The 18553-nt window shown below is 37.1% G+C and overlaps 1 protein-coding gene across 1 annotated transcript in view; it reads left to right on the forward strand.

The window, feature by feature from the left end:
• Window positions 1-18553, forward strand: part of TDRD3 (tudor domain containing 3) — a 95178-nt gene that overhangs the window by 24520 nt on the left and 52105 nt on the right. The window lies entirely within an intron of this gene.

The raw sequence follows: 18553 nt of genomic DNA on the forward strand, positions 1-18553 counted from the left end.
CGCAAGTTAAGTTCCTCCTAAGAAGGACTTTTTCTTTGACATTCAGGAAACTAGGTGATTTTGTAGGATTCTCAGAAGAGTTTGAATGTGTTTATACGTATTTTTAATTGCTGTTTATAAGTACAGAATTTTGTTTTCCCTAATGTTATGATTCTGCCTATTTTGCAGAAGTTTTATCTTTTCTGACAATACTGAAAGCTCTTCTTGCAGTTGCATTCAAACAGTAGGTAAATTTTAGCCTGTGCATTTCAAAATGTAGCTCTTATGCTCTTGTCTTGATGCCTGTTGTCAGGAATGTGTAGCCTTGGAGTTATGGTCCAACAGTAGACACGAGTTTAATTCTCTGTCCAGATTTAATTGCCTAAAATTTAGATGCCTGTGTTGAGCTGGTTACTCTTATATCTCCATTAAATTTACAGAAATAATTACCTCCAGAAGGCCATTCATCTCTTTCTAAGCTAGGTGTCCAAGATAAGAAAGATAAATTGCGGTGGTGATTGCAAATGGGGCAGTGACTCATTCCGATACAAATATCCAGCCTTACCCTCTTCATCGAGGGTCGCTGAATCTCATCAGAACTGTTCAGATGGCACTGGTTAGTTGCAGATTGCTTTTTCCTCTTTCTCACTGTGTAGATTTTATTTTTCTCTATATGTGTTTGTATATATTTATATATTTATGTATACAGGCTGGAGGTGTCCGAAGAGTAGAAATGAGTCTGGTGAAGGAGCTGGGGTAACAGTCTAAAGAGTGGCTGAGAGAGCTGGGGTAGTTTGGCCTGGAGAAGAGGAGGCTCAGGGGAGACCTCATTGCTCTCTCCAGCTGCCTGAAAGGAGGTTGTAGCAAGGTGGGGGTCAGTCTCTTCTCCCAGGTAATGAGTTGTAGGACAAGAAGAAAAACCTCAGGTTTTTTCCCAGGGAAGGTTTAGGATATTAGGAACAATTTCTTCACAGAAAGGGTGATTAAGACGTGGAGTAGGCTGCCCAGGAAAGAGTTTGAGTCTCCGTCCCTGGAGGTTTTTAAAAGATACATAGGTGTGGTACTCAGGGACATATTTAAGCTGTGGACTTAGCAATGTTTTGTTAATAGTTGCACTCGATGATCTTAAAAGTCTTTTCCAACTGAAACGATTCTATAATTCTTTATTTGTTTTTGGAGTGTTAAGGTCTCTTTTTGTGTGTTTGAAGCTCTGGAGTTTTGGATGAGTTCCTGTTGTTTGCTTCACCTCTTGATTCTGGAGGCCCAGTTCAGAGAGGCAGTGGTAGTTCATAAAATGTTCCTTTTTTCATAAAATGAGCCGTTTTTAAAGTAGTATTTGTTTTCTAGGTTGGTTAGCCATAGTTAAGATGGATGTATGATACAGTCCAGTAATGTAATTTTTTGTTGTTGTTTTTAACCACAGTGGACAATATTAATTGGTTATGCTTTTTAATTATGTTTTTAATTATAGCATCAAATGTAATATATCACTGTATATAAAATAAATGTGCTTTTATGTGTGGCATTTCCTTGGAGGACGTGGAGGAAGATAACAAAGGAAGGACCGTGGTTTTGTGTATGTGGTCTTTGTAATATTTTTGAATGCAAGGTATAATAACTATGTTGTTTCAAATGTTTAGTTGTTGATTAAAAATACTCCAAATTTGCTCATAAAAATATCCACTTTTCGTCTCTGAATACTTCCCACCTCAAATTCAATTTTCCCTGCAGTACTTTTGTGAGGCAGAGATGTTGTTATCGCTCTTTTATGGATGGCAGCTGTGGCAGAGGCTTTGCTTTTCCGTTGTGAGTGGAGTGGGCAGCGTGCCCATGTCAGCCAAATGCCAGGTCTTGCTGGCACAAGGGCTCTGCCGTGCTACCTGACAGGCAGGTGCCTAATGCTGGATGAGGCTGAGGGCTGCCAGGTGTCACACAGCACCCTGGTCTGCTGGAAGCTGGTGCTGTCTCACATCCTACTACTAGATACCTCCATAGACAGCTCTTTAACTTGAGCACATGAAGATTTGAAGGTCCTTGTTCCTAGAGTACCTTAATTTTTGGCATGTTTCTGTAATTTTTGAATACTCCAGTTCCCTGGGGAAGCTAAGATCTTCAGTGTAAACAGCAATTTTTTTGCACGACTTGTTGATTACTATGAGCTGGTAAATAAATTTCTTTTTAAAGTTGAAAGTTTTGAAAACTACAGCTAGTTATACAAAGAAAACATTTTTTTACAAACATAGACTCTTTTCATTTGTAAAAATCATGTTAGCATTCTTTTGTGTTTAGACTTAAAGCATGACAGCTTGCTTACTGGGTTTGTGTGACAAGGTTTTGGTAGCAGGGGGCTACAGGAGCCGCTTCTAGAAGCTTCCCCCACGTGCACAGAGCCAATGTCAGCTGGCTGCAGGACACACCTGCTGCTGGCCAAGGCCGAGCCCATCAGTGACAGTGGCAGCCCCAGCATTATCAGAGTTAAATAGGGGAGAAAATTACTGTGCCAGAGCAAATACCAGCCAGAGAGAGGAGTGAGAATGTGTGACAAGAAACAGCTCTCTAAGGTAGATGCACATCAACACAGATGCAGGTATTCTCGATCAGCAACTAAACTTTTAAACTTAAGATCAGTTGGGAGGCATCAGGAAAGGGAATTTAGCATCCGGTAGGCAAAGGAAGGAAGAGGTTGAAGCAGGGACACTCTTTTCTTGAAGATCATGACTGAGATTTTTAAGGTGTATTATTTGATTTATGAAAAAGGTTTTTCTTGGTGTCTGGGAGTCTTGCTTATTTATTGTTGGAATTCCTTCTTCTGGTATGCTAGCTTAGTTTTGTCTAGGAAGTTTTTCTCTATGCCTTGAGCCTCTCAGATGTGACTGCTCCTGTGCTTAGTGTGTCTTGGTGTTACGGATTGATGCTGCATCTGTGGGTAAAATTGGGATACTCTGCTTTGCCTTAGCATGATGTTATCTTCTAGTTAGCAGAAGGAGATGAATATTAGTGTACAGCTGCGTATCTCCAGCAATGCCAAGCTGTTGAAGTATGCTGAAAATGAATTTGGATTAGTTTATACCCTTGCTGTTTTAGTAGGATGAGAATCGAAACAGACCTTTGATCTAACACAGTTTGGACTAAGGGAGCAGTTTTCTTCATGGGTTGCAACAGGGCAAGTTAGAACCATCATATTTCATAAATCTTGATTAAAAGCTTGACAAATGTATTTAAGAAGACTATGAAGCCCTTGTACTTCCAGTAGCACTAGGACTGGGGAAATGGTGCTGAATTGCCTAACAAGCTTAGTGTTTGTACAAGCTAAAGTATTTTTATTGCAGAAATATATCGCTTTGTTCAATGAAGGAATGGATTTACCTTTTGTAGCTAAAGGTGATTGTAGCTGCTTGAACTACCTGCAAGCTGCTCTTTTGATGGCAAAAGCATACCATGTCTCTATAGAAAGGATTGTGACTGCCACTGAGAGGTTCCAGATAATCTTTGCCCTGCATTTCACTACTACAGATAGACAGTTCCCTTTTTTTTTCCCTGGGAAAGATATTTTCATTCTTCTCTATTGTACTTGTACAGTCACCTGAATTAGTCATAGCAAAAATTCTGCTGTAAGATGCTGCCAGCAGCTGCTTGGCTGCCATCCCACAACAAGAACAGACCGCATCCAAGTTCTGATGCCAAATCATGTGCAGGTTAACCTTTGCAACCCATCTCAAATCAACACGTGCTGTCTCTGGGGAATAAATCTGGTCTATTTATAGGAATACTCTGCCTATATTAGATAGCTTGCCTGCAAACTGTGCAATTAAAACCTCTAGCAGTTATTGCTGAGAGGCTTCCCCACTGTGAGGCAATGTCTGTGAGAAACTACCCTTGTAGAAAGTAAACCCTTTTTTCACCTTAAGATTCTGCATGATTGAATCATTGAATATGGAAGTATCAGTAAGGTGTCTGTCGCTGAAATAGTGTCATGTGCAGGAACAAGTTACAGTTCCTGTCTGTTTGCTTTCATCTGGCATGCGACATGAGTGGTAACACCTCTGTGAAAGATGTCATGACCTGTGATCTGGGACGTCATGCAAGGAGAGGATTGTAAACACTGGCACTGTAAGCTGACATCAGATGCCATATTTGAATGCCAGCACTTAACACAGAGTAAAGCTCCAGCCGTTAGCAATTAGCACAGAGGGAAAGTTTAAAAGACTGGTATTCTTCAAAATGTTGAACAATAAGAAAAATCTTTTGAAGTAAAACTTGGTGAATATTTTATGTTGGGATTCTGGTTTTTTTTCCTTTCTGTAAACTTACATTAATCAATGGTGAGAAATATGCTTTTCTTTCCAGAAGATAATTCTTTATGTCCCCTTATATTAAAAGAAGCATCACAGGGAACAGGGGTCTTAGTCTATGAAGTACTCTTCCTTTCTCATTTTGTGTCTTTGATCTATTCATATGCATTATCTCCATCCAGGATAAGGTTAAAATTATGTGCCTGTAGTTGGATAACAAGATTACTTCCAAAATGTCTGCTTTTTACTTTATGTAAAATTGAATGATTCACACTTCACACTTCTGTAAATGTGGCAGCAGAACACTGTGCGAAAAGATTAGTGGGCTTCAGTTATTGTTACTGCTCTTTCAGGTTTTTTTTCCCTGTAAAAATGAGAATCTTAAAACACTCAGATTAACATGGTGTTCTGCAAACAGTTGATTAATTTTCAGTGTTTTTATAGACAAACAAAATAGGATGACAAGCAACCACAAACAGAAATTTAAGAAACAAGGCATGACAAGTTTTGACAAGGAAAAAACCAACACCGTCTTGTTTATTTAATGAAGCTTTGGGTTGTTGGTTTTTTGGGGTTTTTTAGGTACTTAAGAGAAAATGTAGTTTATATACAGCAGATGCAGTTGCTTGTGAGATGGGGGATTGCTTACAGTATGAGACAATGTCTAACCTGAAGGGTTGCAGGCACTTCAGCATCAAGTCTTTGGAATTTAAAATTAACTTTGAAAAGGGTCTGGCATAGAAGAGAAACAAATGTATTTCAGTAGGCTTACTGCAGAATTTTTTGTGGGTGTAGGTAGGAGTAGTCACCTGCATATCATAAGGGTTCATGAGAAGCAGTTCTGCAGGAAAATATTTTGAGGGTTCTTTTTTTATATTTTGTTATACACCTAGAAAGTATGATGCAGTATCATGCCATTGAATGCGGTATAAAAAGCAGCTGTCCTGGTTGTTAATTATGGTGTTTGTAAGAGGGAAGGGGAGAAAAATAAGTCTAAGTAGAGAACTAGAAAAAAGCATGACCTTCTAGGGAAAGGCTAAAAGATATATTGAGGCTAAAAGTTTAGTTGAAAAGATAAGCCTAAGAAATTCTAGTCTTTAAATATTTAAAAACTATCATCTCTTCTTATAAATGTCTGTAATACTTGAAGGGCAGTAATGTTTGAGGTGTGGCCCAGGAACGTACACCTGATTTTTGCACCTAATTCTGTGTCATCTTCTACAAAGTACCTTTGGATAAATTTATTTTACTTGTATAATTAATGTGTGTCCAATTCTGAAAATAAAAATAGCATTGAGTATATCAATTGCTAAATGACTTAAAGGCTGGAACATAAATTCTGTATCTAAGAGTGTAATAATACTGCAGTGACATGGAAAATGGTCTGCTTTCAGGGAAATGTATTTATGTTGTGGATCTCCTCTCTGAGAATATTGTGAACTACCCACTTGATAGCTGTCAGGTCATATCTTGGTAATAAAACCCTGGTATCTTACATGCCTTGCATATTATTATATAAGATCGGCTTCTTTTTTTTGCAGTGTTGCAGTTTAAGAATAAGAACTATGTAGACCCATGGGGAAGAGGAATATAGAAGAGGGAAAGAAACAGAAATGAAGAACAGTGATTAACTCATGGATGTGTTTATGTTAAAGCTGCTTCTCCTTTGTCTGAATTTTGATTTGGTTAATGGGATTTACTATTTCCTGCCATGTTTTTATGTTTCAGATTTTTAAATGTTTCCTTTTCTTTCGGCAGAGAACTAATTGTTGTCTTATGGCAGACTTGGCTTTTCTATGCAGTGGAATGCCAGAAGCATCACAGCCTCACTTTGTACCTTGTAATAATAATTTAGCATAAACACTATAATTGCTGTATTTACCTTCATTTTATAAGCTGGAAAAACACAGTTATAAATTACATGAATTTAGAAGGCAGTAACATCAGTTTGAGTGTAGGAGGAAAAGAGAACCAGTACTAAATTCATTAAAAAGTGAAATAACCGAGATGGTTCTGGAGCTACGTATTGACAAATTTGTGCTTATGAAGATGCAGCCCAGAATCTGACAGTAAGATAATGACTTAATCATATGTTTTTATGCCCAATCAATAGGGATTTTTGGTAATTTTTATGTCATCAGGATACTGCTGGTAATATTTAATTACTTGATGGCCTTACTATTGTGTTTCTCTGCATCCTAATTCTAATCTTGCCTTTTTTGTGCCTGTCCTGGGTAAGAGAATGGTTTCTGTGGATGGTGGGCTTGTATGTTGTCAGGTTTTTCAGTGCTGACATCTAATTAGAGACATCAGAGATGGTGATGTTCAAGGTGCTGTGCGTCTTACGACTGCAGACTTTTATCATTTGGTTAATTAAGTGGTAGTGTGAACTTAACTTGGGGTAACTGATGGTGTTGGTAGACTGCAATGAATTGCTGTGTTCCTGCCAGGGACTGAGCAAAGTCACCTTAAAAGATCCAGCCAACTGAAATCTCCAAATATCAATTGCAAAATTGCATTCAGATTCTTAAAAGTGGGTTTATAACACTTAGAACTTGTAATTGGGACTCTTGGGGGAGAAGAGAACAAATCAATATTAGTAACAGACTCAATTTTCTACATTTATCTATGTGATAGTTTCTTACAGATCTGGTTTAGTGTTGGAGGCATTACTGATTCTCAGTGCCTTCCCAATTCATTCATTAGTTGATCGAAATACGTGCTCAGTTGCCGTACAGTAAATCACCACTTCATTGTTTCTATTGTGTATGCTGAGAACTGGTCATAGTTAATTCTTATCTGGCTTTTTATAAGAGGCTGAAGACTCTAATCTCTCGTATAATCAGCTTGGTTACACAGAGGCCACACAGGTATCAGCTGTTTGCTGTATAAGGTTAGTGAGCTGGGACATTACACTAGAAAAGAACTGTAACATTCGAAAGCCTATGCTGAAGCAACAGCGCAAACAGCAACACTTCATGCTCTCAGAAGTTTGGAAAGCCTACCACACAGTGTTAAATGTATTCCAAACTGGGATTTGGTATCTTTGTCTCCCTTTACCAGTATTAGCAACAGATACTACATTACAACAGATAGTACAACAGAATTTACAGTTCTCTTGTATTTAAATGTAGAATGTATATGTTAGGTTATTTGCTAAAGGACAGCCAATTCAATTTATAGAAGCTCAACAGCTTTTGACCTGAGGTATGAAAAAGCATACAAACAAAACACTGACCTGAGGGGCCGACAAAATAATCTATGAAATTTTGCCATAATTTCAGTTGATTTTAAACCAGTTGAAATAAAAATAAATGTACTTATATAAAACCAGTGTAGAAGTAAGAATAAAGTGTGTTAACCAAGGCAGCATAACTTAAGGATTTTTAAAACTAAGCTTATGTTTCTGCATCATAGAACGTAATATGTCAGTACGTAATATATTCAAGAATTGCAAATTGCATTGAGTTCTTGAAATAACAGAAAGTTTGATTCTAAGAAATTGCTGAAAATTGTCTTAATTAAAGCCTGTGCTCTAAGAAGGACTCTAGATGAGCTGTAGCTTTGATTAGCTATATCTTGGAAGAAGTCTGTGGATGGAGTAATTACTTGATTTACTTTGTTTCATGATGTTGTGTCTTGTATTATTTTCAAAAGAGATCCTAGTATTCTTTGTGATTTGGACTGCTACTGACCCATGACTTACTGTCCAGAATGACTACATATTTTTCATTAATGAAAACTAAATTAGAGCTCAGGACTGTGTGCATTGCTTGAGGTTTTTGTTCTTCTCATTGTGCAGTGCTTTGCGTTTATTAATGTTGAAATTCACTTGATGGCTTATCCTATGGTCACAGAATGCACAGTCACAGTAAGCTGTTGGTTTTGGTGTCATCTAGAACTGTATAATCATCACAAATTACCACCTTGCTATCCTGTCCTTTGCCTTAAAATTTGTGGTATTCTGTGCAAACCAGAGGAATATATCCAGTGTTAACTAATCCTCTACAAGAGAGACCATTTTGTTCATACCCTTCCTTTCCCTTGTTTTTGTATGTGAGAAAGGATTCTTCTTTCGTCTTGTGCCTTAATTCATTTTCTTTAAGAACCTTTGGTGAAGGTTTTTGCCAGAGCTATTTCAACAAGTCTTTCTACCCTCTCCTCCTGGTATCCTTCTGCTCTCCACTCACTCTCTTCATTTTTCAGAGAAGTCTAGCAGCTGTGAGTGGGACATCTTCTATCTGCCAGAAATATTGTCTTCCCCCTAAAGCTCACAAGGTTCTCACGAGGCTACAAATTATAGTCTTTCTAGGATTTCATGTGATCACCATGTCTGATGTTTTATTGTTTCCCGTTCTTCTGGTAGAGGTGCTTATTTAAAACATGTCAGCAGTTCTGGATTTTGGCTCCTGCTGAGCTGTTGGCTAAATACTTGCTGATCCCAGGGGCTGTTGCTGTCACTGCTGTATATATTTTAAGGCCTTTTATATTGTAGTATCAGTTTGAGAAATTTGCTTAGATATGTATTTGAATGAGAACTGTACAGGGAATAAAAAACCCCAACAAAATAACCAAAAACCTGCAGAAAACCAACTTACATAGTATAACTTCTTTTTATCAACCCTTTTGGCACTCATTCAGTTATCATCCTTGTCATCTGTCAGGATTCTTCTATCTGCTTTGAAATGCCTTTGTTATTAGCTTTTATCAAATTAATCCTCCAGAATATCTTGCTCAGTCTTTCTTTTGACTTCTTTTTTGTTTGGTTGATATAATTAATCTCCCTTTTTCCTTTGAAGAATGTCCTTTAATATTTTGTTTTTAAATATAAAAGTCACTACCTCTTTGCTGTTTCATCTAAGCCATCAGTAATAATGGCTTTGACTAAAGTTCTCTGGGAAGTCACAAGATCCTGAAACCATGTTTATTTCATCATGAAATAATAATTCCTTACTATTTAAATATATATATATATATATATACATATTTTGCTATTACCAAAGCTTCTGATTTGTCCTGGGCTTTTGATTTTTTTTTTTTTAAATTGTTTAACCAACTCATTCACTCAAAGATTCTGTATATAACTATATGGTGAAGGGAGAGCTATATACCTTTTTAATCTTCACCGTAAAAAGAGTGTGTAGCCACTGAAGCAGAATAGTGATCTCAATTTGACTCAGGTGCTCCCTGTCTTATATACATGGTGGTGAAATAAGTAACTCCTGTGCCTGCATTCTGATGTGATTGATGATTATGGCTGCATTATGGAACTTGGTTGGTTACTTCCAGCAGAGAAAGTTATGCTCTGTGTCTGCTGTGTTAATGCAGGGCTCAAGAAGTAGAAATAAAGTAATGAGTGAGACCGGCAAAAGTTCCTTCTAGACTGATGCTAAGCAGCTGGTGATTTCATCTTTTATTTGAGGGAAGTTCTGTTTGCTTTCTTCCTTTGAATTCCCCACTCCTAACTCATTCATCCCTCCTTCATTCCCCACTTCCTAACTAGTGCTTTGGATTTTGCCATCTTTAATATGAAAAATTTATACTCTATCAGGCACATTTTGAATGTAAATTACATGTCAAAGTATTTATTGGTAGGTTTTGCAGTTGTTTTAAGGAAGAAAATTTAATGGCTCTTTACTTATGTAGTAGTTACCTTTGCATATAATCACAGTTCTGCTAGTGCAATTTAAAACTATCACAAATAAGACCTAAAATTGCAGCAGTACACTTTTTAAAAACCTATCACATGTAGATTTGAGATCTTAATTTGTAGCTTTTTTTCCTGACCTTCAGTGATTTCTCACCCTGTTTAGAGATGCCAGTGAAGAGATTACCCAGTGAAGTCCATCTAATTTGAGCTTTTTGAAAGCATAGGAAAGTAAATTCATTGTCTGTGCAGCCCTTTCAGAGAGTGCCCTGCTTAGTAGTTTCTTGTCAGTTCAAGACAGGCTTTTCCACATGCATTTCTCCCTTGCCCAGTTGTCTGCTTGTAGAAAAACTCTCTGTGTCCTGAAGCCAACTTCCTGTTGACCTGTGTGATGAGACATTATTCAGTTTCTAGGATTTCTGACTCTGGATCAGGGCTTTGCAAGTGATTATTTTGAATTTTTCTGCTGGGAACTGAATTTATAAAGGAAGATTAATTCTGGTTTTTGGTTTTGTGTACATAGCTTAGGTAGAGCACTTGGTGAATGAAGTATATTTGGGAAAGAGCAAGTGGATAGTGTGAGGTTTTTGATGGTGATGTTATTAGAGATGTGCAATGTGGTTGTAAAGGCAAACAAGCCTTATGTTTTGTTCAAGAACCAAGCCTTTCCTTCTTTATATTGTGAAATATTTGTTAAAGATGTGCTGCTAGTCTCATACTCTAAGTATTCCCAGCAGTAGGAATTTTAAAGAAAATAGTCTTAAAAAGAGCACACATCACACTATGGGAGATGCGGCTGTATAAGTGTCTTAAAATTTGTATTCTGTGTGCAAGACCTTGATGAAGAGTATGCTGAAGACTTCCTTCTGATACTTCATGTTTGGAAAAGAGTAATTTCCGAGAGGCTGGGAGGGGACCCCCAAAATAATCCAAGTTCTAGTAATTAAAAAGAGAAGAGTGATGTGTAGGTCTAGAGAGGTGTGAGAATGACTGACTGTCAGGCTAACCCAATAATAGACTTAGAGTTCTCTTTGCATGTCAAACATATTAAAAATTAATTCTAAAACTTTCACTGTTTACTCCAGCTTTTGTATGACAATAGTCCTCGTCCTTTGGAAATGGATAAGAGGCTAGTTTGATAAAGGTGATGGAAAAAAAAAAAAAAATTAGAAATACGAGTTGGAATTCCTTGAGAGATTGCTGGGGTGCCCTCTGCCTCTGACGCCAAGCAGAAACCCTTACCACCAAATCCTGTCTCAGGACTTACTGATCCAGGGATAAGGCTGCTCTCCTGTCCAGTGTTACTGTAGGAGAGATGGAAAAAGCTCATTGTTAGGGAGAGCAATTCCATCTGGGCTCTTTGCCTGTCTGGTGATGGTAGGAGGAGGGAAGTAAGTGGCTCCACATCAAGATGGGGTGTGCTGGCCGAGGAGCCAGAGGTTCCTGAAGGAGAGGCACAGTGGGTGCTTGCATTGGGCCTCGCTGTCAGCTGCTGGACCACTGTTGCTTATGCAGTGAAATATTTGTAGCGCTTGATATTGCATACGTTTAGAACATAGTAGTGCTCCTAAATTATTGGTCTTTATCCCATTCCAACTGAAAATTTCAGGCAGAAGTAAGCCAGGAGGAAGCTAATGCATTGCTGTTAAGTACTGCACTTTTGGGTTTGTTTTCATTTTGTTTTTTTCTCCTTTTCCTTGGCACTGAGCATTTGCTGTGCTTTCCTTAGGTCAGGATTTTACTATCGAAATAGATTTTATTGCTAATAAACTTGGATTTGCTTTCTCACATTAAAAAAGAAGTTGGGGGCAGTAATAGCAGTGATTCTGCTTTTATTATGTAACGTACAAAAACCCCAACCTTTTTTGTTTCTTCTAAAAATAAATTGACTTTTTTAGTTTATGTTTTTATTGAAAGTCAGGTGTCATCGACATCTGAGAGAGGTTTAGGCCTTATGTTTTGTCAGCTAAACATCTGAGAACATGAGCTTGTGAATGTATATTTTATGAGTTCCTTTCTGGGGTTTCAGCTTGGCTTGGGTTGGAGATGGCACTTAAGGAAGTGGTGTATTCCCTGGGGTGAAAAATTAGGTAGCTGAGATGCAAGTTTAACTGCCTGGGGAACCAAGATGATGTAGTGCCTCTGCACCAGTTTTAGAAATGTCAGTAATATTTTAAAGATAGACTTAAATACCTTGGTGTCTCTTCATCTAAATGCTTACCAGGTTGTAGACAAAATTCTGTATTTCTCAGTGTGCTTTCTGGATTATTCAAATTGGCTTTTGCTAGTATAAGTGCACTTAAAACTTAGTGGATTTTTACATAGTGATGCAATACATTCCATTCAGTTATTTTAACATGAAAACATCTTCTAGGTTATGCTTTTGATTTGATACTATCATTAAAAACCTGGGTGAGGTACTAAGCTCAAACATGAGATAAAGCTCCTTAAAACTGCATAGCTGTGAGTGCTCAGGTCAGAGTTCAGAGTGTTGTTAACAAATTGAAAAAGTGATAGGAAAACAAAACCACAGTTTATAGCAATAATCATTGGTGGATGTGCAAAGTACAGAGGAAGATACCAAATATACAAGACAAGAACAAGATGCAGAAAGTAAATCTTTAAATGCAGTTGCAAAACAAAAAGGCATTTCTTGGTGTGAGAATATTAATAGTAAAATTGCTAAGAATGCCTCTTGAATCTAGGTTTGTCATTCCTTACAGATGTTTGCTTTGTGGATAAAGGAACAATTGACCCTAATTTTGCCCATTTAGTTCTTGAAACTAGATAAAAGCTCAGAAGCTCAAGGGAAGAACAGCGTCAGTTGCTTCCCAGTAAGTTACACAGGTTAAAGGATGCAGAAAAACTTTCTTGAAAATCTGGTTTTCAAGATTGTATTTGGATAATGTCTTAAAATATGGTATGTTTTCCCTTTTTAAACAACTGTAGTAGATAGCCCCTAAGTGAAATTTCTATAAGTTTATGTAATTCCTTTACACAACTGAAATTCAGCAACACATTTTGTAGCCCTATTGTGAGAACCCCCAAGCTTTTAGAATCGCTGGTATAGAGAGAATTTTTCTGTTATGGAGCAACACTGACACCCAGTGGTGGTCGTGTACTACTGCGCTCTTTTAAGATGCTTAATTGCTTCGAGTGTTCTCTCTTCTATTGAGGTGCTATCAAGTAAGAAAAATTTGAAAGCTTTCTGCGATTTTTAAAATTTCCTTTGCAAACCTTACCGTTTTATGACACAGTTGTATAAATCTGCTTCTGTAGCAAAGATGTGTAAGGAACATTCTGATTTTTGATAAACACAGTGAAAATACCTATATAAAACTTGCGATAAAACTCAAATGTTTATATGTGTGGCTGGCACTGAATTAGAAGTGGTAGTGCAGTATGTGTTTGATGCTAATATCACAGTGAGTCTGGAAGAGTTAGGAATCTGAAATGGATAAATTTTATAGAACATATTTATTAATATTAATTTTCCTTATTTACGTTTTTCCTTAAAGCTTCTGCTTAATAAGATGTTAATTCTAGAGATGGTAGAAGAAAATTACAGGGGATTTACAGAAAAAATATGTGATAGAAAAAGGAAGATTAAAGATTTGTGTTTGTGCATGAGCTGTTAATTACAAAGAGAGAAAACATGCTTTTCAAGAAAGCTGCTCATGAAAAATAAATATTATTAGGAGAGTTGTTTACCTGGTGGATTTAATTATAGAATAAGGCTCTCACTTAAAACCTTTTTGTGTGTGTGTACATGTGTGTTTGCCTGCAGGTGAAATGTTTAATCCAGCAGTATAGAGCAAACAAAAAAATGCATCTTGCTTTGATACCGCCAATTTCTTCAGTGTTTCAGACATGGGCAATAGAGTAGTAGTACAGAAATCTGTCTATTCAGGCCACATCAGGTGTAATTTGTTCTTTATGAAGTAAAGCAGAACATAAAGCAAGATAAGTAGAGGCGTAGGCAAGATCTGTACTATGGTTATATCCCATAGCAGTGGGAAATACTGAAAAGGAGAATGCACACCTATAATGTACAAAAGTGGGTTATTAAATTGATGTTATACTTTATATGAAGGAGCAGTGGAAAAACAGCTCTGCTTGTTACTGATGTAGTATAGTTTTTTGTGTATTACAAAGGAAGAATTACAGAAATCTGTTTTTCATAGAAGCTTGTTGAGAACATTTTGACAGGAAAATTGCAGATTTGGATTTATATGTGAATGGTTCATGTAGAAAGTGCTGATTCATTACTAATGGTTTTGTTTTAATGTCTCATTTGAAGGTGAGAATGCAGGTACTTTCTAGGAGATGTTTTTTCTGACAAATGCTGTTGCTAAGAGGATTATACTGCTTCAAGTCTCAGATGAATGGAGCTGGAGTGGGGGGAGGAATAGGTGAGATATCCCTCAGGTTTCAAGCAAGCGTAATGCAAAGGAATTGCAGTAGAAACACTTATTTTCCTTTCTCTTCTGATCTCCTTTCTCTCGAGAATGCTTCACAAAATAACCATCTCAACCATTTGTGGAAGCTTTATGCCCATTTGGTTGTAAACTGTGATTTCCTCCCCCCCCCCCCCTTTCTAATTTGTATTAATGTTCCAAGGCCACAGAGTCCCTGTGTGACTCCTGCAGTACACCTTACTAAAATTGCCTTGAAAACAACGTAGTTGCTTTCCTAGCTTCAATATGTAACTTTTAACGTTGTATTAAAATATGTAAGAAAGGAGTGTAGTGAGGGCTTTATTCCTTGGAAACTAAAGGTACTTTTAGTGTATCTTAGTCTGGTTACCAGTCCTCATAGTGGGAGGTTATGTTGTGAGGTGTGTGTTTTGTTCAGTTTTTTTTTTTTTTAGGGTGTCATTGTAAGATGTCAGTAGTCAGCCACTGGCTTTCTTTGGACTTAGAGAATTTTGTGGAGCTTGGCTGCTGCTCACTCGATGCTTCTCACCCATTTATTTTACCTTTTATTTATTTGCTGTTTCATATTAAGTGAAAGTGCTTAATTCTGAAATGTTTGTTTACAGAAGGAAAAAAAGGGAAATCTGTTGATTGTGGCAGCAGCATTTCTGTGCCAGGTTATTCCCACTGTCTCCTTATTTATAAAGGAAAGTTGGGGGAGACAGCTTGGAATGGAGGTGTAGAGAGCAAGAACTGGCAAACACTGCTTGTACAGCACAGCCAGATGGATCTTGGGAACTGAGAGACTTACGTGCACTTCCAGCAGTCTGATCTGGTTCATGGGTGGTTTGGGATTGCTTCCTACCATTTGGCAATAGGAAATGTGTTGGATTACTGTAATAGGATCACACTGTAGGTCACCTGTTGTTATCTCAGGTCATGGCATTTTGCAAAATGGGCAGAACGGGTAATGCAGATGATGTGAATCACTTGAGTGAATGTAATATAGACACAGTGCTACAGGGTTGTTCTCTTTGACTCTAGAGCAGGTTTTTACTGTCTTGGTTTTTTTTAGGGTCAGATTTTTTTTTTTTTTCTTCCTTGATCTAATACAGAGAACAAAGATTTGAGTGGCCTTATGCTGTAAAGGTCCTACCCTCAGCATATCGCATGCTCTCATTAAGAACAGATAAAGAGACTCTGATTCCTTCAGAGTCTGGAAAAAGCTCTGATTTAATAATCCTTATGTTGTGGGGGAAGGATTATGCCATCTGAAGAGATAACTTTGTCTATTGTCTATTGCTCCCTTTTCATACTTGAGCAAGGTAGATGTATTTTTTTTTAATGTATGAATACATTCATTTTAAAATAAGTTTAATAAGAATACTTTGTTTTATCTTCTTAGATAATTTGTGGGCCTGTAGCAATAAAATAATCATAGCTAAAACTTAGATAGTTCTTATAGGAGACCATACAAACAGGAGAGAAAAAATAATGTATTTAAAATAAGTTTCTGTAAGTTTGTTAAGAAAAGATAAGCATGTTTGGAGTACTCATTGCTATATGAAGTAGTCTGTATAAGAATGTTATGGCAAAATGGACAAGACTACACTGGTTTCAAGCTTCTGTCGAAGCAGGAGAATTCTGTGCTTTGGCTAAGTCTAGCATACAGTGCCATGTCTCCTGGTTGCAATTTGCTTCCTGGCCAATTTCTGACCGTTTTTTTCCTACATCTATAGTTTTGCATCCTGTTACACAGAAGCAGCTGAGTAACTCTACTGACTCTACTGAGTAACTGACACATTACTGGAAAGCTCTTATTTTTTTCTCTGTTGAAGTTCTTTAGCAAAATTCTGCTGACAGAATTATTGACTTGATCTTTTTTTCTTGAAAGTAAGTTTGATCTTGATCTTTTTCATTTACCTATTACATTTTCATGTCATAAGCATCTATACAAAGCAAACCAACCAAGCCCAAACTATAAAATATCCCCCCTACATTGATATTCACAGACTTTTTTTTTTTTTTTGAAAACTCTTATAATAACCAAGTCAATCAGCTTTTTGCTAAAAAGCGCTGAAGTTTGCTTAAATCAACCTAACAGATGTCCTCAGTGGTATTTCATGATTGGTGTCTCCGTGAGGTTGGCAGAGATTTTGGTCAGATAGGCAATGTTTTTGCTAGGTGCTGTTGCTTAAATTAGCATAAGTTAAAATTTAGTGGTCTTCTCTAGTGAGTTTCTCTTTATCCTACTGTCTCAAAAACTTTCCTAAGTAATGAGACAAACTAAACTGAAAATTCATGTATAAATTTATATCTAGAAAGTTATAAAATGAAAAATTTGACTAAACCAGAGTGCTATTTTGACAGCTGTGATTCAGTCTTCACTTTGAGGTGTGAAAGTAAAGCATGACTCAGCAGTGGATTTTGTAATAGCAGAATTAATGTTGTCCTATATAAAGTTGAAATGTAGGTCAAATTCTTGTTTACTCATTCTTTAAAAACTTTTCTTCTTGCTTGAAAATGGTAGTGCTTATGTTGAAGTACTCGGCTTAAATAACTCTGTAAGAGAGCTGCAGTCCCTCTAGCTTTAGTAGAATGAAGAATGACTTCATTTGCATTTGGAGCAGCAGAAGAAGAATCCTTCCATTACTTAGCCAACAGTCTAAAACTCAGTTTATGGATTTTGTACTCCCCCAGCCCCTGCTGTTCAACTTATGTTCAGTTTTATGCTGAAGACGGCAGAAGGTAAACTTGTGGAGTTTATGATACTGCTCTTTCTAGGAAGTCTGTTGGTGTAATTAAGTCACAGTAGAAGCCTCGAGAGCAGGATAGTCTGTTGGGTGTATCTGTTTCCCCTGGCACAGAGTGGGAAAGCTGCTCTGCTTTACCTTCTGACTCCAGTTAATGAGATCTGCTAATGCACAGGAGTTGCATAAATCTTCCCCTATCGTAGTACTGAAGCTTAGAGTTACTCAGCTGGGAAATCCTGTATTCCCATGCAAGCCAACACATCTTGCTACCTTATTCTTCTCAAGTATCTGTCTTTTATTAAAAAAAAAGGATTGTTTCTTCTTATGCTTATATATATATATATATATATATATATATATATATGCACATTTTTTTGCTGTCTGAATTGTTTCATTATTGGCTTTTCTTCTTTTTGGTGATGGTGGGCTAGAGACGCTGGATTTGCTAGACATGAACAGATAAATCCGATCAAGTGTCTGGGTTAGAGCACAGCTGGGACCAGCAATTAGTCTGGGAGCACTGGCAGGACTGGAAAGGGCAATGTTAAAGTTACCACGGCTGGAATCAAAAAGGACTGTCAAGTGTACTTGTACATCCCTTCAAGTATTTTTCCTTGTTTGTATGTTACAAAGTGCATGTTATTTTCTTCAAAAAGAAGTATTTCTTGAAGCAGGGATGTTTATTTTTAGTATTTTTTAGTGTATATGACTCTTTGTTTCTTAAATAATTCCTTTATTATTTGGGAAATGGTGATTTCTTGGCGACTAGTTATTTAAATGTTGAGGAAGAGCTGTGTTTTATACTGGGTGTCTATCAGTTATTTAATGGTTGCTGTGATGCATTTGAATAAAATGAGGAGCTGTGCAGAAGGCAGGTTGCCAGCTACATAAAATTGAAAACTGGAACTGCAAATGGGTTACAGTAGGCAAAACGAACAACGAATGTCACAATTTCTGATCATTCAAGTTAAAATTATCCTTTTTTGAAGTGTTTTTTGAAGGTTACAAAAGATCAGCCCTTTAAAATGGATTTGGGTGATCCATTCAAAACTTAGTATTCAGATGAACAAATTTATTGTATATTTACAGAATTTTTGCAGAAAGATACTGATCCTGCATTACCATCATCAATGTCACAAATACTTCTTTCAAATGTGGTTGTGAGGAGAATTTTTATTATTTAATGCTTTTCACCATATTTGACTATTCCTACACTGCAATACGCTTTCATTTTTACCAGTTTCTCTATAGCACAGGCAACCAAAGTACATTTTATAGGATGGCCATGTTCTGTGCCCCAGCCCTGGGAGTAACTGTACAGCCTCGCTCTTTAGGAATAGATGTGGTTGTGCTTTGAGCAGGATGGGAGTGGGAGTGGTTGTTTTGTTTTTTTTTTTTTTTCTTTTTTTTCCTTGCAAATGCACGAGTGAAAATACGCTTCTTCCATCAAGTAAAGATCAAAGGGTT

Source organism: Hirundo rustica, chromosome 2 (genome assembly GCF_015227805.2).
Source record: "Hirundo rustica isolate bHirRus1 chromosome 2, bHirRus1.pri.v3, whole genome shotgun sequence".
Lineage (NCBI taxonomy): Eukaryota > Metazoa > Chordata > Aves > Passeriformes > Hirundinidae > Hirundo > Hirundo rustica.